The sequence below is a fragment of the Botryllus schlosseri genome, chromosome 1 (genome assembly GCF_051294905.1).
Source record: "Botryllus schlosseri isolate E-star chromosome 1, Bs_hap1, whole genome shotgun sequence".
Lineage (NCBI taxonomy): Eukaryota > Metazoa > Chordata > Ascidiacea > Stolidobranchia > Styelidae > Botryllus > Botryllus schlosseri.
This window is the reverse complement of record NC_137236.1, coordinates 19,372,446-19,396,034: the sequence shown is the minus strand read 5'-3', so window position 1 is coordinate 19,396,034 and position 23,589 is coordinate 19,372,446. Positions and strand designations below refer to the sequence as shown.

Sequence of the window (23,589 nt, the reverse complement as noted above, 5' to 3'; positions counted from 1 at the left end):
AAAGCTGCAAGATCGGTCGTTGCCATTATATGTTAACCTTCTATAGTTTCATAGTTTCCAACATTGGCCTTTCATGGACTCCTGAAAACTTGTATGGGGATTCTCATGGAGTCCATGTACCCTAGGTTACAAATCCTTGATCTTAAAAAAAAAGGTTCGAACGTACACAATTCATGAGTTTTCTCATAAGGATAGAGTTACTTTGAACGATTTGTTACATTTCAAAGGGTAACAGGAGAGGTGGTCAAAGTGATAGCCCGACATTAGAGCACGCAACATAATGAAACAGTTGGGCCTGTTACAGTCCTAGTCATTGTGTTCACGGTCCAGTTTTGAATTCACTCCGGTTCATCCCACTTTTTCAACTCTGCTCGGGTAATATAGAATGCAGGGTTGTAACCAAGTCCCAAGGCTCAGAGTCACAAGTCAATCTCACTTTTATAGTTTTGACTCGAGTCAAGTCGAGTCATTTTCAATTCACCACCGAGTCAAGTCCGAGTCCAAGTCAGCAAGCAGAGGCTTGAGTCCGAGTCATGGTATTATGACTCGATTCGAGTCCAAGTCATTGTGTTGACGGACCAGTTTCCAGTTAAAGTCTTGTTATATCCACTTTTTATAACTCTATTGGTGATATCGAATGGTTCGCATTTATAATAAACTAATTTTCCTCATTTTAGCAGTGTCTGGTCGCATTTTCAAGTACTAGTACCAATAGACGAAATCCATATAGTGTGGTTACTTTACCATTCTTCGAAATAGCAGGGTCTTGGCCGTCTGAGTCTCGAGTCATATGACTTGGTTCGAGTCATGCGCAATGATTCGAGTCCAAGTCGAGTCAATACACAGATTGAATCGAGTCGAGTCGAGTCATTTCCATATTTTGAGAAATGACTCGAGCCAAGTCGAGTCATCATAAAATCGTGACTCGAGTCGAGTCATGACTCGAGTCATTACAACCCTGATAGAATGTCTGGCATTCATAATATCTAATCTTTGTCAGTCCTAACAGTTTCTGGCCTTATTTTCCAAGTATCCGGACTGATAGGTGAAATACCAATAATGGGGCGACTTCACTGTTCTACGAAGTTACAATCAAATGTCCGTCTTGACCGTCCTAGTCTCGAGTCATATGACTTGTTTCGAGTCATACAAAATGACTCTTGTACAAGTTGAGTCAAGTCATGACTCCAATCATGACAAGTGTCGCATGCTCATGTCCACGAACCGATCAAAGTTGATATTGATGAGATTCAGAGAGAGAGAGAGAGAGACAGAAACAGAGACAAAGAAAGTTTTTCGGTTTGTCTCGAGTGTGGGGCTGCCAGTGCTTAGCGATACAGCTACATTGATATGGTTGTTGAAGAACTAGACGACCATCATGCAGAAAGTCTACCAAATTACACCTGTAGGTCATAAAAGTCCGCATGACCTAAAAAGTCAATTGGTTATGGAAACTTCATAAACAAGATATGATTTTGAGCAACAACTATGGACAAAACTAATTTCAACGCAATCTGGCAACAACAAGAACTTGCAACAGAGGCCTACCCTTCACTTGAGCTGCTCATTTGCTCATACTTGTAAATCATTACATTTCTGCTTTTCAAATTTTGGTATAAAAATTTGCCACAAAAATTTGTTTCGATCAAATCCAAAATGGATAATCAGCAATTTCAAGACAAAATTTCAAACCTGCAATAGGTGACCGAATAAAACAGCCCATGATAATAAGTTCGAGCAATGCACTTTATTCAATTGGATGCTTGAAGGTAACATTGTTACCGTGAGCAATTCGTAGGATTAACGGCCAAGTTTAACTAAGTAGGCCTGTAGATTATGCAGATCAGCAGGCCATCAAGGTGAGTGGCAATTCATTCAGCAACCTCAACTGTGATTACTTACTATTTTTCAGACAATCTCATTGGGGCTAAGTGGTAGAATCTCGTGCAGCGCTAAGTAGGTCAACGATGTTTTGACACAAATTCAGAGATGTGCTGAGTAGTCATATATTCAACTTGTGCAAAAGTACCTATTTTCATTACTAATTGAAGTAAAACTGAACAAGGAAGTCTTGGAATTCAAGCACACTAGCAACTTCAAAGATTCACTAAAGACAGTTTTGAAGTATTCAAGTGGGATTTGTCTAATTACACTGCAAACTCCAACTCAACTACTTTTAGGATAGACCTACTCTATCTCTACTTCAACTGGTTTTGAAGAGTAACTACTTCTTGTATTTCAAGTTATTCAACTTGTAGGAATGATGTGAATCCATCCCACACCGTATCCTAAGACTACTTCAATCTGACAAAATTAGGACAAGTTGAATTTAAGTAATTTGACCCGCCTGTACAAATAAAATCACTTGAATAAGTGCAAGTGGAGAAACAGTGAGAACATCTGAAACATGTCAAGACTTCTGATGGACGCCAGTTGAATTAAAGCTGCTTATAACAGGCTATTGCACACAGCTTTCTAAGGATGAAATACAAACGAAAAACTTGTCGTTTTAACATAAGAAACAAATTACTCTTACATTTATGTAGGCTACAGTGCTGGAACAAAACAATTGCTGTGCACATGCCAAGGGGAATCAGATTAATGCTAGGCTTGTCGTTTCAGAGTCAAACGACACTAGGTGATAAATAGTCATATGGTAGTCGTTTGCACTATGATGTCAATGTTATTTTTCCAGGTTAAACCTCGGTAAAATGCTACCACTATAAGTACGATACAAATGTATGAGAAGAAAATACGCTTAACCGCCTAAGTAGGCCTACATAACCAATTCATAAGGTGGTAAAGTAAATGACTTGACAATTTATCCAGGATTCATAAGTTTTCGTTATGCTACAAACTAGTGTAGGATCTTATGCTTTCAGGTTCATATTATGTCATGTAGGCCTATATATCAATACATCGCCGCAGTGGTATTAAAGTATCTCATATCCATTTTATACATTTTCACAAAATTAACTTCAAGTTTTTATCTTTGGTCCCGATTTACTTTGAAATAATGAAGCACACATAACCATGGCCAAGACAGGGCCGAAAGAAAATTGAAAAATTTTCAAGTTTTAAAGGCGAACCTTCAAAATTTGAAAACTGGACATAAGTTACTTTGACACCACTGCAATATGGTATGGTTTCTGTCCCACTAAAATGTAGTTGGCCTAATAAAGAGAGATCAAATGCGACAAAAGAATACTAAGACAGACAGAGACATCGCATACTAAGCCAAGGCTTACTTATTAATTTTCCCTTTCAAGAATCACAACACTGCCCTTATCCAAATAAAAACCAACAAAATCAGATATTCATTGCCTCACAGTGTTGACTGCTTTATTGACATGTAGTAATAACTCAATCTTGTTGCTTATCTCAGAAATCAGTAACCTTCCAAACCGAATACATTAGTCTATACAATATTTCCACAATTATGCTTAGCTAAAGTGAAACTACATATCATAATTAATAAACTTCTCTTCATCAATTCCACAAGGAATGTGTACATCCAAGATAACAGACCTAAGATAACCCTGACTAATTCATCATACGCTGTCACTACACGGGTGGAGATCTGCTCAGCAATATAAATAACCATCAAGCTGAACGAAATCCTACACTACAAAAGGTGCGTCCCAATCCGACAATGCGGCACAAAGGGAGTCCTATTTTTGAAAGTCAATAGATACCCTAATTGTGGTTACAAATACAGCTCAAGTGGACTCAAAGCGCCGCAGATAGAGTTGAGATGTCATCTCTTTCAAAGTAGACGGCCACACTTGAGGGAAAGTTAAACAATGAGTTAGTGGAATAGATAAATGCCAAAAGCGTTTGATGGTCACACACCTTCTTCATCAGCCGGTCTGACATAGTTTTATGGACAAGTCATGGTGACATTCCCTGAGGTACAAATTCAACCATGAAAAACTACAACCGAGTCAACTCTAGCATAAAATTGGTTTGACACATGACAGCACAATGTACACATTGCTGTCTGGCAATATACATACATAAGTCAAATAGGTCTCTGATTCTTATGCCACTGAATATTTGTTAAGTGAAGCATTCTAGTGATGACGCTAAACACAGACAGAGACGTTGTCTTAGCGAGGGAAAACTAATTCAATTTGTAAACCTTGGAATTAAAACCAAGTAACCTAAATGTATCCACGGCTGACAGAAATTATATTATAACAATCTGATAGTCGTGAATAAGCAAATGGGGCATTAGCAGAAATGAAAAATTGAAGACAAATAGCCTGATAACATCCATACCAGTCATAAATTAATTTTGTGTCAAAATAAACTTCTATCTCTTCTTATGTTAAGAAATTTGCGATTTAAACACGGCAGTCTCCACCAGGCATTGTAAATAGCCTATTCCTAATTCAGCAATGTTATCATAAACACTAATGGAAGCCAAGCCAACGTATCAATCAACGATGATTCACAACACCGCAGATTACTTCAAACACATTAAATCGAGCACAGCACTCAAAAATAGAACAAATACTATCAAAGTATCAGTCTTTTGCGGGGCTTCCACACTCTTGGTAGGCCTACAGTAAAGATTCTGATTGACGCAGCAAACGGATGCCCATGAAAATGCCAAAATTCCATCTATTCCCTCCAACATCAGAATAAATGTGAAATTAGGGTCAATAAAATGACATGCCTGCAAAGCCTATTATGCTAGGGTGAGTCATGCGCTCCAGTAATTGTCCAAATTCATGATTGTAAAACATGGTAATAAGTAATAACTGAATCGGGCATTCTTAAATAACAGGAAAATAGGCTTCAGACTGCCCTGTATTCCTAAACCTTTGACAATAACTCAGACCCAGAATACCTTGCACCTTCCATGAAAGATTGTTATTTACTTTAAAAGGAGCTACCTTACTTCGACGTACAATGTTTTACGATTTGAATTCCTAAAAATAGTAAAACATTAATCTACTGCACTCTGATAATTCGTGCAATGTGTCAGCTACGGAAATTCGATCTAGTATGGAAACCTCATGGTCTACTAGACCGGTATCCATACTCTGTATACTACTCTCCATACCTGTATCAGATTCAAGTGCTCAAGTTTATAAAATATGCAACAACTATATTAATCCAATTATTGACCAAGGCCCACGGGAAAAGAAAATTCACAATGACTATAATGTTTTTACATCATAGTATGGTACCAGTATTTTAAAATAATAATATATTAGGCTTAATCGGGATTACATCGGCGTTGTTGCAATAACAGCCTAATGGATATATGCCAGAATTTGAATTCAATACCCTACTAATAGCTAATGCCTTGTTCATGAATTATTTGTGAGATTTATAACAGGAAAATCAAAACAGATTACCGGTATCCAAAATCCGGCTAATTCAAAACACGATAAAGCACAACTGAAGCAGTAAATTCCTTTTTTGACTTTGACCAATATCACTTTCTACATAATAGCCTCCAGATAAATACCCAAGAATGACCAACATAGCTCCAATCATGCGTTGTCTCATAAATTATTTTTCTAAAAATGTATAGGCTATATCTCCAGGTCCAGGTAAGATAACCGTATTCAGATATCGATCCAATTGTCATAAATATAATCCTTGACTAATATATCTTCGAGACAATTCAAAAGTCCGAATTTCAATAAAACAACAAACATCAACACAAGACCTACTGCATAAATATGTATAACAAGCTCAATATGGGATGTTCCAGAGTTCTGGACACACAAAATTGTGAGGACATCAAATAGTAATTTATACAGGCTAGCTATAATTCATGCCAGCCCTGAAATATTCAATGAAGCATTATAAATATTTCATGCCATTGCCTTATAATTTATGAATTTTATAGTAGTAATTCGCGTATTCAATATGCATGCTTAACCTTCACCCTGGGGGAAATCTGAATATTTGATAACACAATGCGCTCATTTGAATTCCTAAGTAAAACTGTACTGCAACAGTCGGGAACCTTGAAAACCTGTACACAGCAGCTGATATTTCTCAACTCCTGAAAACAATAGTAGGCCTATAGCACCAAAACTTTGAGGACTTTTACAAATATAAACAGGCATACACGCTACACTCACAGTGCCACGCTATCATGGAAAAGCATTTGGGATGGATTCCTGATTCAGATTTCATTCCACATACTTCACAAGTCCATTCCTTTTCACAAGACATTGAAAGCATTATTATGATCACTCCTCTTATCCTCAGTTTACTTTCGAATTTACCGGCTTGCACGCTTTGCTGCACATTACATTGCAGCGATCGCCGGTGCGTTTGTAGATTCGGTCGTGAAAGACTATACAAGCGATTAGATCCTAATCATTAGATGATGCTGTTTCAGCAATCCAACGAATTATGTCTAAATTAGAATAATACAGCATACGCAAATTACTAGCTGCCTTTGTAACGTCCATCAGATTCCGAAATGCCGTAGGGCGAAGGGGTCCCGTAGCGTTATTTCGTGCTGGCATGTGAGTCACGCGCAGCACCTTGCGGCAGAGGTGACAGGTAACAAAATACTACTTTTTTCCAAATAGAGATCAAAGGCCATTAATTCTGCCATTGGCAAACATCTGTTGGATAATCCGATTTGTGCGAATAATTATCGAGACGACCGATTTCGAATCGTAGGTCGCGGTCGTTCACAATTCCATTTGTGTGCCTTGGAATCAACTTTTATCAAAATACACCAACCAAAACTCTGTCAACAAAAGGAGTTCGTGTATCACCTAAAAATAGTACATTGAACGTTCTCTCATTCGAAATTTCATGCTGGTGACGTCATATTTTGTGATACGATTGTTGATATACAATGTTCTTTCCAATTCTCTACTAGTTGCTGACGATTACCCCTGACGAGTGTCAGCCGAAAATATTCGGGTTCATTTCAATATGAATATACTATTTAATTGTATATTGAAGTTCTGTACCTCCAAGAAGCTCTTCAAATAGAGATATGATATTCTTTTTCGCCTGCGCCATCGAGATGCTTTGACGTCGGAGATGCGATACGACCGTAAGGTCCCCTAGTCTTCGCCCCCGTGTTTTTTCTCCTACATGCTATCCGCGGACGCTGAGCGCCTAGCTAAACATAGAAGATATGAGGAAGCTAGAAATTGCCAAGTTTATGCATCAGTTCCATTGCGGTCAATGTCCCTCAAATTTCAACGACTACTTCACATCGGAGACCAAAGCGCACAAGTACAGCGGACGCGCGTCAACGAAGAACAACTATCATATGAGCAGGACGGAATACAAGAAAACGCATTGCTCTATCAAGTATGCGGGACCCCAATTGTGGAACAGCATATTAATTGCCGGCTATCCGACAGTCGTCGAGCATGTCCGCATTCAAGTCGAAATGCAAGCAATTTCTTCTAAATGAATACTAGCCAGCCTTCAGGATTACCGGATCACGACCTACCATCGACCCCGCCATCCGCCACATGCCACCTCATTTTGTCGCTTGCGTCTTATAGGGGAGATATGGTACCGATGGATGAAAAATTGCAAAATGATCTCTGGCGCTCAAATCTTCAGCCGAGAATAGAAGATCTTTGCTCTCTCAACACTTTGATACAAGCTCTACCTATCGCGGACATTTACATGGATATCCTCCTTTTCCAAAAATATTTAGAAACGTTTAAAATTTGTTGCTCGATCGTATCATATCGCTCCCCACCCGGTGGGTCCAATGGCACATGAGCATGGGACCTATGAGACAAGAGACATACGCTCAAAACTCAAATTTTTTCAACATGTTTTATTGTGTGCTATAATCTAAGCTACAGCAAGCCAATGAAGAATGTTTCCTCCCCACCTTCGGGAATAAAATAGAAAATATCAACTCAAATGTTGGAATAAAATCACGTTTTGATTTCTGCTGAAATTTACAAAATTAATGCTACATACATATTACCCGAAAATCGACATTTTGACTTTAAAATACCCCGTAATAGTGATAAAACACCACGGGCAACTATGATTTACAGCGTCTATATATGTAGGCGGCGTGTTTCTGTTGTCAAGTGATTAGTTGGTCCAACTATTTTGCTTGATTTGGCTATGGTACCATAGGTCCCCCACCCTATAAATTATGTAATTCAATTGATTCAAAAATATGTGCCATCATACAACCTGATACGAGCGCTATACTTCACATCACAAATTACTGCGGGATTGTTAGTCTGGAAGGTGATATTGAAAAATGTATATGTTGATCCAAATTTATATTAAACCCCCTAAATTGTAAATCATTTGTCACAGACCCCATAACTCACGCAGGTCGAATTTTTTTGCATGTGAGGAAAGATTCTGCCACCATGCCATTGTAGACAAAGTGTCGCACTGTAATAATGGGATTAGCATAGAGAATTTTTCAAGTATATTCGGTCCCAGTGTCTCATCGGTACCACATCTCCCCCCTTTTGTCTACATTACTTTTCATTCAGTGTGCATGTGCATGCCTCGTCTTCTTTACTGCGCCTAGGCTACGGTGGGTGTCTGATCTTAAAGGCTACTCCGAGTTGTTTCGACACCTTCCTATCTTTTCATTGTATCGCAGCAGTCTTGTGATGTTTTGAAACGATGAAAATATTATTAAACCTGATTGATTGATTAGCAAGATAGCTGCGGATACCAGTTTTCGAGTCTTTGGTCTGACCCGGCCGGGGATCGAACCCACGACCTACGGATCGAGAAGCAGGACGCATCGCCATTACATTATCTCGCTCGGATCGGCAAATACTCAAGTAGGTTCTGGATAATTATACTACCTATACTCAAATGGCTATGATTTAAACTACTTCTACTTGAAATTATTGTGGCAAAATATTTACTTTTTGCATTTCGGATTTCGCAAATCGCAGAAAGTAGTTTTGAGATAAGTTCGCTGCATTTTATTCGTGAAATTTTCAGAGTAGATGCGTGAAATGGCCCCATTATCATGATAGTCAAACATAGTCTCTAACCTGCTTTATATATATATCGACTTTTCAATTAAATAAAAAGGGCAAAAGAAAGCAGGAAACAAAAGAACATCAAGAGAATCAGTTTCGGACTCGTGTTAAGCGCCTCCAGCGTAGGCGGTCGTGGGCGTCTTCGAGCGACAGTCCGCGTTGCGCCAAATCGGTCTCCATGGTCGAGCGCCGTGTTGTTCTATTCCAGCCACCTCTGCGCCATTGCTCCGCGGGAATGTGGTTGATGATGGCGGCAGCTCATTGCTCGTCTTGATGCCGCACTAGATGGCCGATTAGGTGGAAGTCGTCGTTCAGCTACCAGCAAACGGCATAGGCATAGAATTGAGTAGCAACGCTTACTAACTTTCATGCAGGCCTCGTGACAGTGAGATTCATGATGTATGGCCAGCATGGGTGTAGCTTATTAGCTTTGACCACTTCTCTAGCCACATTCAAGTCAAAATTCTGTTGCTTTTCATTCAGTGGAAATGCGTCTTTTTTGTATCTTCTAGCTGGGAGCATGTGTAGGTGTCTGATTAAAAGACTACTCAATCGTTTCTACTCCTTCCTATATTTTCATCGTTAGGCAATCTTGTGGTGCTTTGAATCGATGATACTGATATTGGGTATATGATTGATTTATTGGAGTGGGATGGGGTCATGCTCATGCTCATGATTCCAGAACCTGGCCTCATCAGGGCTGATTTGGATTGGGAGTCCATTTCTAGAATGTGCCATAGTTCGTAGGTCCACGTACTCCGTATAACATCGAAGGTATGAAGCTAAAACGATAGCGGAAAAAGCGATGCAGCGCGCTTCGGCTCGTGAAATTAACTACGAGAAAACGTCGGGCGAACAATACATGACCATGACCACGACCAGTGAGGGCAATCGATAAAAAAGCACTTTAAATGAATAATAAAAATATTCCTGATTTTCTTGTGCTTGCCAAAGTGTATGTCAACTGAGAGTCCAGTCTACTGAGTGTGGGAATCTCGAAACCAAATTAGCAATGATCTCATGATTGTTAATTTAGTTTAACCACTTTTCACTTGGGGTAATCATCACACCGAACGTAATCACGGCCGGAATACAGCAGCTTCCATACACTTTTCAGCGTCTCAGTCGGAAGCAGCTTACAATTAAGTTATACCTGCGTCAAGGACGACAGAAATTCACAAGCAAACAATGAAATACAGTAGCCGTGAAGGAACAAAAAGAAATGAGAAGGACAAATGGCATCAGATTCTACGGAAGAAGATCATCAAATCCCGGGCGGTGTCAATAACGAGAAATAAACCGAAAAATAGGTATGCGTAGGACGTAGCACGTCGGTATGAAAGTTATAGAAGATTTAACCTCAATGCTTTGAAAAATATCAAATATGATTTGTTGTATATGATTGATATGTAGGTTAATTGGGTGACAGGGATATCCAGAACTAGAACTATAAATTCTTCTGGCATAGCAGCTCGTTTCCAACGATACGGAAGCAGCACCAGAGACGAAGATCACAGATTTATTCTATATGTGATAGTGATAGATCTGTTTTGCAGAGAATACTTTTCCGTCGTCTTCCTTTCACGCGAACAGCGTGCGGTCGGTGTTGCTTGAAATAAAATCTAGGTCTATATCCTATTATTTATCAATTATGTCTGTAAAAAGTAGATATCGACTTCCTCGCTGATTCCATACTTACTTTGCGTGCTGTTGCTTGATAACGTGCTACAGTAGTAAGCCCAATTTCCCAAGTTATGGCCTAATTATATATACAATACATACACTCAACTTAGCATTGGCGTCGGATGGAGATATGTCCCGCGTAACGCTTCTTCCTGGCATCTCCAACATAGTAGTGGACAAATAGCCTACAATAGTAGGCCTAATTACGGCTTGCCTCCGATATTCTGTATTAATCGATTTGATATAGAGTGGATAACGAAATGAGTTCAAGGAGCTAATAATGAATATACGGCTGTACGCTGTTGTATATGGCGCGATACGCGAAGACGGACGAGTTCACTTGGCATATACCATATACTGGCACTGGCATGGTGCTGGCTACTGGTACGGTGCGTGTAACGCATGAGTTGAGTATCCAGCAAACCTATATTAACAATCCATGGGGTCTCCGCAGTTCGAAATGCTTCATAACCCCTGAAAACGTGAATTAAAAGGGCGTAACCTAATATGAACTTGACCTGGCCATTTGTAGTGAATACGGGGCCATAAGAATAGACCCTGTGGCTAATTAGCTCCGTATGTCTTCTGTGCGGATATTGATGGCGTATAATACGGAGTAGGCTATACAAATATAACCTATGGGCCTACAACATAGCCTACATTGATTGAGAGAATTCGCGTAACAAATATAAAATGTAAACTTGTTCAAGTTCTATCTAGCTATCTGAAACGAAATTACAGATCGGTTGAACAACATATTCGGTGTTTTTATGCTGTAAATGCACGGGGACCGTGGACTTCCTGATTTAACTGTGGTTCAACAAGATCCTGTCTTTTTCGTAGAAAGAACCACACGCATACATGCCGACGCCCGCCTAGCCAGATGGATTTGCTGAGAGCGCAGCATCTGGTGCAGACGGAATTGCTACATATCGAACGGGAGCGATTCCAATTAAAGATGGAGGCGGCAAAAATTGCTGATCTTCTCATACGAACGAATGAACGCACTACTGTATGAATTTTATCTCATTTCATTTTCATGATTCTTATGTCCACGCAATACAGCTCGTTACTTGATTGTGTGTTGTGTTATATCATCGTGTCAGTAGGCTACTAGAAGCTTGAAGCTTGAAGCAAACAATGCGGTATCGTTAGTAACGCGGACTGTCCATCAAACGGTGATGTAGGCCAGTGGTTATTAACCTTCTTCACCTCGCGGACCGGCAAAATTTCAAAAGATATTTGGCGGACCGATGGACCCTAAAAAATTGAAACCAACCTCAAATGTAATGTATGCAGCCGTTTTTCTGCAGGGAAGGCCAATTTTCTGCAACAGTCGGGAACCTTGAAAACCTCTACCCAGCAGCTGATATTTGTCAACTCCTGAAAACAATAGTAGGCCTATAGCACCAAAATTATGAGGACTTTTACAAATATAAACAGGCATACACGCTACACTCACAGTGCCACGCTATCATGGAAAAGCATTTGGGGTGGATTCCTGATTCAGATTTCATTCCACATACTTCACAAGTCCATTCCTTTTCACAAGACATTGAAAGCATTATTATGATCACTCCTCTTATCCTCAGTTTACTTTCGAATTTACCGGGTTGCACGCTTTGCTGCACATTACATTGCAGCGATCGCCGGTGCGTTTGTAGATTCGGTCGTGAAAGACGATAAGCGATTAGATCCTAATCATTAGATGATGATGTTTTAGCAATCCAACGAATTATGTCTAAATTAGAATAATACAGCATACGCAAATCACTAGCTGCCTTTGTAACGTCCATCAGATTCCGAAATGCCGTAGGGCAGGGGTGGGCAACATACGGCCCGCGGGCCGGATCCGGCCCACGAAGGGATTTTGTCCGGCCCGCGGACAGTTTTCCGTCTTATATGATAATGTGGCCCGCGGCTACAGTCTGCCGAGATACCCCGCTACTTGCTTACTACGTCAAATTTTAGTGACTGTATGTTATTTGTATGCGCAGCGTGCGAGTGGAGCTTGCACGTAAGTTCGTCGAAGCGAGAAGACTTGCATTATCGGCATTTATGATGTACTCAACCCTAATATCGTTTGTGGTAATCATGGTGTTGGTAGACTACAATGGTCATTTAGACCAGACCGATATTTCTAATTTTTGATTCCGTAACCGCCGACTTGTAGTACGGCACACTTGTAGGCTTTTGTAAGACACCGCTTATGCCAGGGGACGCCAACTCAAAACGGGTCGTGGGCCGCTTTTCAAATTTCGTAGATGCCGCGGTCCGCATGAATTTAATATCGAGATAAAATAGGTCACACAGTTGAACAACGACGCTATCTCATCACCTACTCATCCCTGATGAATTGATATATTGGTAAATTTGGGGTACCGGTCTTATCGAACACCTTGAAATATTAATTAGGGATTGCGCCGTGAGCATAGTGTCCTATAAGGTGTGTACACAAGCAAATCTCACGGCTCAGTGAAATAGGTCTACGTCACACTTTCCCTTTCGTCAAAGGCAATTTGGCGGAAATTTTTTACCGGCTTGCCAAGCATTAAAATTGATAAAACGGGTATCAATCGAAAGCTATCGCGGTATTAATTGCGTACAGCACCGTAACTGCCGCATCCCAAACCCCTCAATTGGGGGGGGGGCGAGCTCGAAGGGGGCCCAAAATTATTTCGTGAATTAGCATAAATTAAAGAGCATTTTTTAAAAATTTATGCAACTTTTTAAAAAAATTTTCGCGCTGTGCGCGATGTCAAGCTACCAAACATGTTCAATATTTGTAGCCTACTCTTCCTCCAAGAAAAAACACGCAAGATTTATAGAAATAGACATATCGGCGTTGGCCATTACCGCACCAAGACATATAACGATTTAGGACATATTATATGCGACTCCAGGTAGTGTTCCAGAACGATCGGCAGTGCGAAAACTTTGGCCGAAAAGGACCACCCTTACGCAGTCCGAAAACTTCGTTATATATACAAAATACATATTGGTTTAATTGTCAATAGGCGCCTAAATGACTGGCGCCAAATGTTCCTGTCTTGGCAATCTGAACCTCAGAAGACAAAAAATACCATCCCGCAGGGAAAAATTATATGCCAGTGAAGAAATATCAATTTGAAATCGTCTGCGTCTTTTAGTTTAGTACGTTTGGGCTATTCTATATTTTTTGATATAGCAGACAGGAGGTCACGTCACGTCACATCATGTAACGAAGTCATACCAACGGGTCCGCCCGTCCGAAGATGTTTAATTATTATTTACGGACCCTACAGTTTCCGGTAAATCTGATAACGTGAGCAGAGAGGACAAGAAATTGATAGCAATATATATGCAATTCCAGATCTTATTGGCTGCCTTTATCATGAATAGGGCTGGGCACAATGATTCGAGTACTCGAATCAGAATCGAGTATTAATTTTAATGATTCGAGTCGAGTAGTAAAGCACGATTTTTTCGAGTACTGAAATTGTACTCTTCTCGCCAATGAATGTTAATTTATCAACGAGAATAATAGTTTCGATACTCATTTTCACTGTAGAAGCCTTGGAACCTTGATTGGCTGTATCGTAGCATACGAAACATATGGTAGGCTACAAAGCTACGAAGGTTACTGGATGTAGCACATTTCCGAAGTCATGATTATCCCACAACATCATCACCAAGTGAAATGAAATCCGTATGGTCGAAAAAATACCAAAGTATCATTTATGAGAAGGATAACAGGCATTAAATTATTTGTGGTGACATAAGATTCAGATATTTGAACTTTGACGTATTATATTATGTCATGGCGTCATAATGGGTGATACTCGATTACTCGACTCGACTCGAAGCATATTACGTGATTCATAATCGAATCACTCAGGTACTCGATTTTGCCCAGCCCTAATCATGAATTTTCGAAAATTTTCGCGCTTAGCGCTGGCTCACTAGACAGTACGACTAATTTCGTGACAAAAGCGAACAACGTGATGGGGGAGAGGGCGGGTTATCACCCTACCGGAGCCAAAGACCCAATATTTTTGGGGGGGCTGACGAAGTGCTGTTTCATTCCTGCCAACGGGTGTACGCCCGATAATATTGACCGGTTCAATCATGAATTATATAAATTTTTCGCGCTTCGCGCGTCCAGACGGGAATATCCGACTTACTAAACGGACAACCAATTTAGATGACAAGTAGCGGCAAAGATCGGATTGCCAAAGGGGGGTCTGGGGGGCGAACCAGAAGTTCGGTTTATCACCATATGGGGGGCCCAAGACCAACTTTTTTTTGGGGGGGGGGGCTGACGAAGTGCTGTTACGGCCCTGATTGCGTAAATATAAATTCTATTCTGCTCGTGGTCCTGGAACCCCCCAAAATCAGCTTCGAATGTTGCATCGTAGCGGAGTTTGGTATTGTGACGCAACTATGCCGTCTGGGAGCAGGTGAGGAGCAGAGTAAACCGCAAGCGTATTAGCCATTGTTGCGCAACCGATTGAGCATTCACACTCTTACTCTCGTGCGCGCTTGCTCCTGAGCTGCTCAGACGGCATGGCTGCGTCACAATACCAAACTCCGTTACAATGCAACATTCAAGGCTGATTTTGGGGGTTCCAGAACCTCGAGCAGAATAGAATTTATATTTTTGCAACCAGCACCGCGGTAGCTTTCGATTGATACCCGTTTGATCAAATTTAATGCCCGGCAAGTCGGTCAAAAACTACCGTCAAATTGCCTTTGACCAAATGGAAAGTTTGACGTAGACCAATTTCACTGAGCCGTGAGATTTGCTTGTGTCCACACTATATAGGACACTATGATCAGAGAGAAGCAGACATGGCGGCGCCTGTATGACAATGCTGTTCTCAAATCCACATTATATCCTCGTCATTATCGGCGAGAACTGGCTTTGAAGTGCCATTACTGTCGTTAAAATACATTCATTAAATACGATTTATTCCTTGTGTATGTGGATAAATTGGCGAATAATGTGTCGATTCAGCAATCCGGCCCTCCAAGTACTTAATTTTGCTATATCCGGCCCGCCGACTGGAGAAGTTGCCCGCCCCTGCCGTAGGGCGTAGGGGTCCAGTAGCGTTATTTCGTGCTGGCATGTGAGTCACGCGCAGCACCTTGCGGCAGAGGTGACAGGTAACAAAATACTACTTTTTTCCAAATAGAGATATGATATTCTTTTTCGACTGCACCATCGAGATGCTTTGACGTCGGAGATGCGATACGACCGTAAGGTCCCCTAGTCTTCGCCCCCGTGTTTTTCTCCTACATGCTATCCACGGACGCTGAGCGCCTAGCTAAACAAACATAAAAGATATGAGGAAGCTAGAAATTGCCAGGTTTATGCATCAGTTCCATTGCGGTCAATGTCCCTCAAATTTCAACGACTACTTCACATCGGAGACCACAGCGCACAAGTACAGCACACGCGCGTCAACGAAGAACAACTATCATATGAGCAGGACGGAATACAAGAAAACGCATTGCTCTATCAAGTATGCGGGACCCCAATTGTGGAACAGCATATTAATTGCCGGCTATCCGACAGTCGTCGAGCATGTCCGCATTCAAGTCGAAATACAAGCAATTTCTTCTAAATGAATACTAGCCAGCCTTCAGGATTACCGGATCACGACCTACCATCGACCCCGCCCTCCGCCACATGCCACCTCATTTTGTCGCTTGCGTCTTATCGGGGAGATATGGTACCGATGGATGAAAAATTGCAAAATGATCTCTGGCGCTCAAATCTTCAGCCGAGAATAGAAGATCTTTGCTCTCTCAACACTTTGATACAAGCTCTACCTATCGCGGACATTTACATGGATATCCTCCTTTTCCAAAAATATTTAGAAACGTTTAAAATTTGTTGCTCGATCGTATCATATCGCTCCCCACCCGGTGGGTCCAATGGCACATGAGCATGGGACCTATGAGACAAGAGACATACGCTCAAAACTCAAATTTTTTCAACTTGTTTTATTGTGTGCTATAATCTAAGCTACAGCAAGCCAATGAAGAATGTTTCCTCCCCACCTTCGGGAATAAAATAGAAAATATCAACTCAAATGTTGGGATAAAATCACGTTTTGATTTCTGCTGAAACTTACAAAATTAATGCTACATACATATTACCCGAAAATCGACATTTTGACTTTAAAATACCTCGTAATAGTGATAAAACACCACGGGCAACTATGATTTACAGCCTCTATATATGTAGGCGGCGTGTTTCTGTTGTCAAGTGATTAGTTGGTTCAACTATTTTGCTTGATTTGGCTATGGTGCCATAGGTCCCCCACCCTATAAATTATGTAATTCAATTGATTCAAAAATATGTGCCATCATACAACCTGATACGAGCGCTATACTTCACATCACAAATTACTGCGGGATTGTTAGTCTGGAAGGTGATATTGAAAAATGTATATGTTGATCCAAATTTATATTACAACCCCTAAAATGTACATCATTTGTCACAGACCCCATAACTCACGCAGGTCGAATTTTTTTGCATGTGAGGAAAGATTCTGCCACCATGCCATTGTAGACAAAGTATCGCACTGTAATAATGGGATTAGCATAGATAATTTTTCAAGTATATTCGGTCCCAGTGTCTCATCGGTACCACATCTCCCCCCTTTTGTCTACATTACTTTTCTTTCAGTGTGCATGTGCATGCCTCGTCTTCTTTACTTCGCCTAGGCTACGGTGGGTGTCTGATCTTAAAGGCTACTCCGAGTTGTTTCGACACCTTCCTATCTTTTCATTGTATCGCAGCAGTCTTGTGATGTTTTGAAACGATGAAAATATTATTAAACCTGATTGATTGATTAGCAAGATAGCTGCGGATACCAGTTTTCGAGTCTTTGGTCTGACCCGGCCGGGGATCGAACCCACGTCCTACGGATCGAGAAGCAGGACGCATCGCCATTACATTATCTCGCTCGGATCGGCAAATACTCAAGTAGGTTCTGGATAATTATACTACCTATACTCAAATGGCTATGATTTTAAACTACTTCTACTTGAAATTATTGTGGCAAAATATTTACTTTTTGCATTTCGGATTTCGCAAATCGCAGAAAGTAGTTTTGAGATAAGTTCGCTGCATTTTATGCGTGAAATTTTCAGAGTAGATGCGTGAAATGGCCCCATTATCATGATAGTCAAACATAGTCTCTAACCTGCTTTATATATATATCGACTTTTCAATTGAATAAAAAGGGCAAAAGAAAGCAGGAAACAAAAGAACATCAAGAGAATCAGTTTCGGACTCGTGTTAAGCGCCTCCAGCGTAGGCGGTCGTGGGCGTCTTCGAGCGACAGTCCGCGTTGCGCCAAATCGGTCTCCATGGTCGAGCGCCGTGTTGTTCTATTCCAGCCACCTCTGCGCCATTGCTCCGCGGGAATGTGGTTGATGATGGCGGCAGCTCATTGCTCGTCTTGATGCCGCACTAGATGGCCGATTAGGTGGAAGTCGTCGTTCAGCTACCAGCAAACGGCATAGGCATAGAATTGAGTAGCAACGCTTACTAACTCTCATGCAGGCCCCGTGACAATGAGATTCATGATGTATGGCCAGCAGGGGTGTAGCTTATTAGCTTTGACCACTTCTCTAGCCACATTCAAGTCAAAATTATGTTGCTTTTCATTCAGTGGAAATGCGTCTTTTTTGTATCTTCTAGCTGGGAGCATGTGTAGGTGTCTGATTAAAAGACCACTCAATCGTTTCTACTCCTTCCTATATTTTCCTCGTTAGGCAATCTTGTGGTGCTTTGAATCGATGATACTGATATTGGGTATATGATTGATTTATTGGAGTGGGATGGGGTCATGCTCATGCTCATGATTCCAGAACCTGGCCTCATCAGGGCTGATTTGGATTGGGAGTCCATTTCTAGAATGTGCCATAGTTCGTAGGTCCACGTACTCCGTATAACATCGAAGGTATGAAGCTAAAACGATAGCGGAAAAAGCGATGCAGCGCGCTTCGGCTCGTGAAATTAACTACGAGAAAACGTCGGGCGAACAATACATGACCATGACCACGACCAGTGAGGGCAATCGATAAAAAAGCACTTTAAATGAATAATAAAAATATTCCTGATTTTCTTGTGCTTGCCAAAGTGTATGTCAACTGAGAGTCCAGTCTACTGAGTGTGGGAATCTCGAAACCAAATTAGCAATGATCTCATGATTGTTAATTTAGTTTAACCACTTTTCACTTGGGGTAATCATCACACCGAACGTAATCACGGCCGGAATACAGCAGCTTCCATACACTTTTCAGCGTCTCAGTCAGAAGCAGCTTACAATTAAGTTATACCTGCGTCAAGGACGACAGAAATTCACAAGCAAACAATGAAATACAGTAGCCGTGAAGGAACAAAAAGAAATGAGAAGGACAAATGGCATCAGATTCTACGGAAGAAGATCATCAAATCCCGGGCGGTGTCAATAACGAGAAATAAACCGAAAAATAGGTATGCGTAGGACGTAGCACGTCGGTATGAAAGTTTTAGAAGATTTAACCTCAATGCTTTGAAAAATATCAAGTATGATTTGTTGTATATGATTGATATGTAGGTTAATTGGGTGACAGGGATATCCAGAACTAGAACTATAAATTCTTCTGGCATAGCAGCTCGTTTCCAATGTTACGGAAGCAGCACCAGATACGAAGATCACAGATTTATTCTATATATGTGATAGTGATAGATCTGTTTTGCAGAGAATACTTTTCCGTCGTCTTCCTTTCACGCGAACAGCGTGCGCTCGGTGTTGCTTGAAATAAAATCTATAGGTCTATATCCTATTATTTATCAATTATGTCTGTAAAAAGTACATATCGACTTCCTCGCTGATTCCATCCTTACTTTGCGTGCTGTTGCTTGATAACGTGCTACAGTAGTAAGCCCAATTTCCCAAGTTATGGCCTAATTATATATACAATACATACACTCAACTTAGCATTGGCGTCGGATGGAGATATGTCCCGCGTAACGCTTCTTCCTGGCATCTCCAACATAGTAGTGGACAAATAGCCTACAATAGTAGGCCTAATTACGGCTTGCCTCCGATATTATGTATTAATCGATTTGATATAGAGTGGATAACGAAATGAGTTCAAGGAGCTAATAATGAATATACGGCTGTACGCGGTTGTATATGGCGCGATACGCGAAGACGGACGAGTTCACTTGGCATATACCATATACTGGCACTGGCATGGTGCTGGCTACTGGTACGGTGCGTGTAACGCATGAGTTGAGTATCCAGCAAACCTATATTAACAATCCATGGGGTCTCCGCAGTTCGAAATGCTTCATAACCCCTGAAAACGTGAATTAAAAGGGCGTAGCCTAATATGAACTTGACCTGACCATTTGTAGTGAATACGGGGCCATAAGAATGGACCGTGGCTAATTAGTTCCGTATGTCTTCTGTGCGGATATTGATGGCGTATAATACGGAGTAGGCTATACAAATATAACCTATAGGCCTACAACATAGCCTACATTGATTGAGAGAATTCGCGTAACAAATATAACATGTAAACTTGTTCAAGTTCTATCTAGCTATCTGAAACGAAATTACAGATCGGTTGAACAACATATTCGATGTTTTTATGCTGTAAATGCACGGGGACCGTGGACTTTCTGATTTAACTGTGGTTCAACAAGATCCTGTCTTTTTCGTAGAAAGAACCATACGCATACATGCCGACGCCCGCCTAGCCAGATGGATTTGCTGAGAGCGCAGCATCTGGTGCAGACGGAATTGCTACATATCGAACGGGAGCGATTCCAATTAAAGATGGAGGCGGCAAAAATTGCTGATCTTCTCATACGAACGAATGAACGCACTACTGTATGAATTTTATCTCATTTCATTTTCATGATTCTTATGTCCACGCAATACAGCTCGTTACTTGATTATGTGTTGTGTTATATCATCGTGTCAGTAGGCTACTGGAAGCTTGAAGCTTGAAGCAAACAATGCGGTATCGTTAGTAACGCGGACTGTCCATCAAACGGTGATGTAGGCCAGTGGTTATTAACCTTTTTCACCTCGGGGACCGGCAAAATTTCAAAAGATATTTGGCGGACCGATCGACCCTAAAAAATTGAAACCAACCCCAAATGTAATGTATGCAGCCGTTTTTCTGCAGGGAAGGCCAACTTTCTGCTATTCACGGGGGCACTTCGATTACTTACTTATGTGGCCTACGACCGCATACCAGGACACAGTCGCAATGAACTACCTGGACACCTAATGTTCATGATAAACTGACCAATGACCATTAGGGCTGTTCAAAAATAACGTTTTTTTCCCGGATTCCAGCCATTCACTGATTAAATTGTCAGGTTACCCTAAAAAACACTGCACACCAAATATGGTTCAGTTCTAACAAGTATAAATAGACTCCGCATATCCAATTGAAATCTTTAATTTATTAGGGAAAATTGGAAGAAAAAAAAATCTAAACGATGCAAAACAAATGTGGCTAATTTCGACCAGTAAAAGCGGAGTCATGTGAGCTTTTCGATGATAATCCTCGAATTATCCTTGATCGGGGGATCTCTTCTGACAAAGAGCCAATCTGACAAAACTAATGTGATATTCGTAATCAGCAACCTCAAAAACCCCAGAAACGGCTCTCAAATGTTCTGCCTAATTTTTTTTCTTCATTTTGTTGACCAGTGTTATAGTTATCATATTTGACATACTGCTCAACTGCTGTCGCAGGATGTTGAATACGAGTCGGCCCTCGGTGTTAACGGACCGCGATCTGACGTATATCGACTGCCGCTACCGACACATGTCAACAGTCTTTGTCGTCGCTCGTTATAATATTAGACAACTTAAAAGTCTTATTTGAATATGTGTATTGTTACGATGGATATGGTGATGGGAGCTATAATCCTCGATTTCTGTACCAGGAGCCAAATTGTCCATTTATGCTACATGTTGGATTTACTTTTCATCCAGTGTACAACTTGTGCATTCACAATTGTACATGCCTCTTAATTGACATCGGCTACTCTTAGCCAAGAGGTGACTGATCTAAACACCATCCCAATTCGACATCTTCCTATATCTTTTCATTGTATTGCATTTGTGTGGTGTAGGCCTATTGAACTGATGAAAACTGCTTATAAACCAATGATGATGATTTGTGTCAACACCCTATCTTCATTATATCCGACTACTGCAGTGCTTGTAAATTGCTTTCAAAAATTTCTAAGGACCAACATTGATATCAATACTTATGTTTATCACAACATCAGATAGCCTACGCCCTTTACTCGAGAAATGCCGGTTCGTGAGAGCTAATTGAAACATGAAATAAATTCAATATGAATCTGAACCAAAAGTCTTTGTGGGTCATAAGGTAGCATTTCACTGACTGTTCCATCAATCCACCAGCGAAAATGGCGCAATTACTGAAATCTGTATATGCGGAGATCGCCGAAGAACACAACGAAAACCCGCAGTACAAAAAGGCAGTGGGGTAAGAACGAAAACACGGACAAGTCGGACATTCATCCAAGTCGCCGTGCAGAAATTCAGTAGTTGCTGCCATCGTGGTGTTCCGACAGGGTTGTAACCAAGTCACAAGGTTCCGAGTAACAAGTCAATCTCACTTTTATAGTTTTGACTGGAGTCAAGTCTAGTCATTTTCAATTCGCAACCGAGTCAAGCCCAAGTCACAGAGGTAGTATGTCCAGGGATATATAGTTCTATAGTTCTATATATCCCTGAGTATGTCGAGTCCGAGTCGTCATAGTGTTTTGACTCGAGTCCGGGTACAAGTCATCGTGTTTGGCTGTTCCGTTCCGACATAATGTCATGTGAAGCCCACTTTTTACTCTGCTCGGTGATATCGAATGCTTCGCATTCATAATAGACTAATTTTCCTCACTTTCAACAGTTTCTGGAAGCATATTCAAGAACCGGTACTGATAGACGAAATAATAATAGTATGATGACTTTACTAATTCTCGAAATTTCAATGAAATGCTTGTCTTGGTAGACCTAGTCTCGAGTCCATACAAAATTGACTCAAGTAGAAGTAACGCCATTAATTTCTACACATTTACTAGTAAAAGCTATTTCCGACACATGTCAAGCTACTTCCAGTAGGAGAAAATGATGGCTCCGATAAGCACCGCAGTAAGAAGATTTGGTAGCTGCGTCGCATAGATTTGGCAGTCACTCGCGAAAGTGGCTTCGAGTTCGAAATTTCTATATATCTTACGCAAAATGACAGATGCCACCGTAAATAGGTGCGGTGCATGCAACGTACGAAAAGATATCACGCAGTGACTATTCCGCGCGATTCTGATGAAAATTTCGCTCGTAAGAGTAATCCCCACTTCTCCAAAATGACATTCTAAAACAGTGGTTCCCAACCTTTTTCGACCCATCGCCCCCTTTTCAAGGTCAACACCAATCATCGCCCCCCAAAATTTTGTGCACCGATAATTGGGCATACAGACTGTAATCACCGGCGGGTTGACTAAAAAAAAAAAAAAAAAAAGGTCATCTTTCTCCGCTCAGAGCTGCAAATAACGTTTTTTCTCTCCGTATTGCTAGGTGGATGACTAAAAAAAAAAAAAAAAAAAAAAAAAAAAAAGGTCAGCCGTTTTGACGCGTCATCGCCCCCCTATCGCCCCCTTCGCTATTTTCGCCCCCCGTCGCCCCCTTTGTCCATTTTCGCCCCCCTATCGCCCCCTTCGTCATTTTCGCCCCCCTAGATCGCCAAATCGCCCCCTGGGGGGCGATATCGCCCACGTTGGGAACCACTGTTCTAAAACGAATAGCTGTTCAAGTATTGTTCGGCATCCTATTATGCTGTGTAGTGTGTCGCTTCATTGTGCTGTCGGGATTTACCGAAGTTTGTT

The 23,589-nt window shown here is 41.1% G+C and overlaps 3 long non-coding RNA genes across 3 annotated transcripts in view; 2 read left to right on the top strand and 1 right to left on the bottom strand.

Moving 5' to 3' along the window:
* Positions 1-23,413, bottom strand: part of LOC145444715 (uncharacterized) — a 201,220-nt gene extending 177,807 nt beyond the window's left edge. The window contains exon 1 of the long non-coding RNA XR_013916769.1: positions 23,086-23,413. This is a non-coding gene — a long non-coding RNA (uncharacterized LOC145444715). The remainder of the gene's footprint in view (positions 1-23,085) is intronic.
* Positions 10,087-11,749, top strand: LOC145444300 (uncharacterized). Its single transcript, XR_013916650.1, has 2 exons — positions 10,087-10,297; positions 11,514-11,749. It is a non-coding gene; the product is annotated as an uncharacterized LOC145444300 (long non-coding RNA).
* Positions 18,937-20,619, top strand: LOC145444291 (uncharacterized). The gene is made up of 2 exons (XR_013916648.1): positions 18,937-19,164; positions 20,383-20,619. It is a non-coding gene; the product is annotated as an uncharacterized LOC145444291 (long non-coding RNA).
* Positions 23,414-23,589: the final 176 nt, after the last annotated feature.